Below are 5,000 nucleotides of genomic sequence, written 5' to 3'. Positions count from 1 at the left end.
AGCAAACTATATTGCGGGGGTTGCAGTTAGGCAACACTACACTAATTTAACGCGTCGTATGACAATTACAGAGCAGGTTAAGGCCCAACGTGTGTTGGGTTAAGGCCCAACGTGTGTTGGGTTAAGGCCCAACGTGTGTTGGGTTAAGGCCCAACGTGTGTTGGGTTACGGCCCAACGTGTGTTGGGTTAAGGCCCAACGTGTGTTGGGTTAAGGCCCAACGTGTGTTGGGTTACGTTAAGGGGCAATGTGGGTTACGTTAAGGGGCAATGTGGGTTACGTTAAGGGGCAATGTGGGTTACGTTACGGCGCAATATAGGTTACGTTACGGCGCAATATAGGTTACGTTAAGGGGCAATGTGGGTTACGTTACGGCGCAATATAGGTTACGTTACGGCGCAATATAGGTTACGTTAAGGCGCAATATCGGTTACGTTAAGGCGCAATACAGGTTACGTTAAGGCGCAATACAGGTTACGTTAAGGCGCAATACAGGTTACGTTAAGGCGCAATACAGGTTACGTTAAGGCGCAATACAGGTTACGTTAAGGCGCAATACAGGTTACGTTAAGGCGCAATACAGGTTACGTTAAGGCGCAATACAGGTTACGTTAAGGCGCAATGCAGGTTACGTTAAGGCGCAATGCAGGTTACGTTAAGGCGCAATACAGGTTACGTTAAGGCGCAATGCAGGTTACGTTAAGGCGCAATGCAGGTTACGTTAAGGCGCAATACAGGTTACGTTAAGGCGCAATACAGGTTACGTTAAGGCGCAATACAGGTTACGTTAAGGCGCAATACAGGTTACGTTAAGGCGCAATACAGGTTACGTTAAGGCGCAATACAGGTTACGTTAAGGCGCAATACAGGTTACGTTAAGGCGCAATACAGGTTACGTTAAGGCGCAATACAGGTTACGTTAAGGCGCAATACAGGTTACGTTAAGGCGCAATACAGGTTACGTTAAGGCGCAATACAGGTTACGTTAAGGCGCAATACAGGTTACGTTAAGGCGCAATACAGGTTACGTTAAGGCGCAATACAGGTTACGTTAAGGCGCAATACAGGTTACGTTAAGGCGCAATACAGGTTACGTTAAGGCGCAATACAGGTTACGTTAAGGCGCAATACAGGTTACGTTAAGGCGCAATACAGGTTACGTTAAGGCGCAATACAGGTTACGTTAAGGCGCAATACAGGTTACGTTAAGGCGCAATACAGGTTACGTTAAGGCGCAATACAGGTTACGTTAAGGCGCAATACAGGTTAGGTTAAGGCGCAATACAGGTTAGGTTAAGGTACGACATACAGGTTAGGTTAAGGTACGACATAGGTTAGGTTAAGGTACGACATAGGTTAGGTTAAGTACGACATAGGTTAGGTTAAGGTACGACATAGGTTAGGTTAAGGTACGACATAGGTTAGGTTAAGGTACGACATAGGTTAGGTTAAGGTACGACATAGGTTAGGTTAAGGTACGACATAGGTTAGGTTAAGGTACGACATAGGTTAGGTTAAGGTACGACATAGGTTAGGTTAAGGTACGACATAGGTTAGGTTAAGGTACGACATAGGTTAGGTTAAGGTACGACATAGGTTAGGTTAAGGTACGACATAGGTTAGGTTAAGGTACGACATAGGTTAGGTTAAGGTACGACATAGGTTAGGTTAAGGTACGACATAGGTTAGGTTAAGGTACGACATAGGTTAGGTTAAGGTACGACATAGGTTAGGTTAAGGTACGACATAGGTTAGGTTAAGGTACGACATAGGTTAGGTTAAGGTACGACATAGGTTAGGTTAAGGTACGACATAGGTTAGGTTAAGGTACGACATAGGTTAGGTTAAGGTACGACATAGGTTAGGTTAAGGTACGACATAGGTTAGGTTAAGGTACGACATAGGTTAGGTTAAGGTACGACATAGGTTAGGTTAAGGTACGACATAGGTTAGGTTAAGGTACGACATAGGTTAGGTTAAGGTACGACATAGGTTAGGTTAAGGTACGACATAGGTTAGGTTAAGGTACGACATAGGTTAGGTTAAGGTACGACATAGGTTAGGTTAAGGTACGACATAGGTTAGGTTAAGGTACGACATAGGTTAGGTTAAGGTACGACATAGGTTAGGTTACGGTACGACATAGGTTAGGTTACGGTACGACATAGGTTAGGTTACGGTACGACATAGGTTAGGTTACGGTACGACATAGGTTAGGTTACGGTACGACATAGGTTAGGTTACGGTACGACATAGGTTAGGTTACGGTACGACATAGGTTAGGTTACGGTACGACATAGGTTAGGTTACGGTACGACATAGGTTAGGTTACGGTACGACATAGGTTAGGTTACGGTACGACATAGGTTAGGTTACGGTACGACATAGGTTAGGTTACGGTACGACATAGGTTAGGTTACGGTACGATATAGGTTAGGTTACGGTACGATATAGGTTAGGTTAAGGTACACATTGTTGTAAGGAAAGGTTTAATGGGGGGCGGGGCGGGGCGGCCGGTTTGTTGATTGTGATTATAGTAAGTGGATGCCTGCGGCATCATCTGATTTGCCACGTCAGGATGCACCTTTGGCTCATGACAGGCGGCGCTCTCATTCCATGCTTGTGGCAGACCTGTGTCTTTCATTCCTGCCATTGTTTGTGTGCTGTGAGAGGAGGCAGTATTGTGATGTTGGGTGCACCCCTGTGTAGGACATGTGTGGGTGTTGGTGGCTTGGCTGAGCAATGGTGGTTGTCGGGTGGGTGGGATATTCTGTTTTCTGAGTGGACCTCCCAGTCTGGTTATGACAGTGTGGATTGTCTAATGTGGCGGAGAGGATGCACTGGGTGTTGTTCCATGCTGGTGCTTACATATTGTCTGTGTGCGTGTTACAGGCAGAGAGTAGTGCGTGATAAGGGTGTGTGGCTGACGTGTGGTTGTGATTGTGAGCAGAGTCTTTCAGCATGTATACGGACAGTTGTATACATTATCTGTATTCTGATGGCTCTATCTATTACTAATCAGCGCCGTGTATACGTTTAATCCGGTTCCAGTCGAAACTGTTGTATCTCTGTACATTAGTGACACGGCGAGCCCGCTATGTAGTTACTCGTCTCGGCAGCTTCCACCGGTGTATGGCAAATGATTATAAGGAATCAGTCTAGTCGTCAATACCGATGGTGTGACGTCACATGTCTGGGGTGGGGGACGCTGCGCCCTTCCGGTGGGTCATGGCCTAGAAAGACTCTTCCCACGCAGGGGGGCGTGGACTGTCATTGACTCTTCCAGGTAATATACTTGCCGTACGTTCTTGCGACTGCGAGTGCAACGCTCACCGGTACCGACATGGATGGAGCGCCTCCTAGCTGACCGCTCAGCATCGGCATTCGTACAGAGAGCAACGCGGTCGCGTCTCTAGCTCGTAACTGGTACAGCCCGCAGCTCATGTATAGGGACAGCGGGAATGTCGCATATTGGAGATAACTCTTCATGAAACGCATGTTATAGGGGTGGATTGCACATTGCGACTGCGGGAAAAGTCCGCCGTTCATCCGCTGGAGTTGCGAGTTGGGCGGTTGGAGTGGGGCGCAGGTGGAGTGATTGCCGGTCCACGATTTCGTGCGGCAGAGGCGCTGGCGTTGGGGTGCTGTGGTCGACAGAGGACGCAGGCTTTGTGGGTGGGGTCGAAAGATGGGCACTGTGGGCCCATCGATGTCTTGGTCGGCTTGGCGTCTCATAGATGGCGGTATCGTCGTTGCAGGACGTCATGCCGCGGGAGACCTACAGATGGCGCTGTGTTTTGTGGTGCGCTCGACATGGCGGACGTAGTGTTGTCAGATTCGCATAGATGGAGGTATTGCATGTGGTTTCGCCGTATTTTCATAGATGGCGATACCGTTTTGCCGGCATGGTTGGCGTAGTTCCGTCGGATCCCTGTAGATGGAGGTGCCGTTTCTGGGCTGGATGTCAATGTCGTTGCGTCACATTCGCATAGGTGGCGGCATCGTCGTAATACCTCGCCCACTACGGACTTATCACCACCCACACTAGCCGCCCCGGGGACTTGCCAACGACACACCCTATCCCAAGTCTATTTTCTTGCGGAGCATCATGTGTTATTATATTTTATTTCACATCCATAGTGGAGTGGTATTGTAGGTCACCGTACTGCGGTGGACGCTGTGTTACCACGGGACGGCGAAAACGTACCGTCGACCGCCGGGCACCGCCCGACACCCGCCCGACGACGCCGCCTCCGCGGCGGCGCCGGCCGGTGGGCCGACATCGACCGTCCGGCACCCATCGCGGCACCCATCGCCGGTCGCCAAAGCGATACGCTGTAGCGCGGCAGGACACAAGGCGCCCGGCCGGCGCCACCTCCCCCGCCGCGCGCACGGAGGCGGCACCCATCGCAGCGCCCGCGCAGGCGGCAAGGGGCCCGCCAACCGATACGCCGCCGTCCGCCGCACCCAATGCAGCGCCCTGGGTGCGGCGCGCCCGGCCAGACCGATACGCCGTACAGAAGCAAAAGCAAAAGCAGCCCACACGTGCCCCTGTTGGCGGCCAGCCCCTGGGGGGTCTCGTCTCGCGACAAGACGAATCCCCCAAGCTAGGGCTGAGTCTCAACAGATCGCAGCGTGGCAACTGCTCTACCGAGTACAACACCCCGCCCGGTACCTAAGTCGTCTACAGACGATTCCGAGTCCCGACATCGAACTATAGACACCCATGGTCGACCGGTAGGGGCAGGGCGGCGCCGGGAACAGATCCCAGACAGCGCCGCCCGAGTGCCCCGTCCGGCAAACAAGTTGGGCCCGTACGGCGCGGCGCCACGTGGGTCGACCGCGCCTAGTAAAGTCACGTATTTTCGAGCCTTTCGACCCTCGGGACTCCTTAGCGATATCGTTGCCACAATGGCTAGACGGGATTCGGCCTTAGAGGCGTTCAGGCTTAATCCCACGGATGGTAGCTTCGCACCACCGGCCGCTCGGCCGAGTGCGTGA

The sequence above is a fragment of the Schistocerca americana genome, unplaced genomic scaffold, assembly GCF_021461395.2.
Source record: "Schistocerca americana isolate TAMUIC-IGC-003095 unplaced genomic scaffold, iqSchAmer2.1 HiC_scaffold_1102, whole genome shotgun sequence".
NCBI lineage: Eukaryota > Metazoa > Arthropoda > Insecta > Orthoptera > Acrididae > Schistocerca > Schistocerca americana.
The sequence above is the reverse complement of the archived record's forward strand: the minus strand, read 5'-3'. Positions refer to the sequence as shown.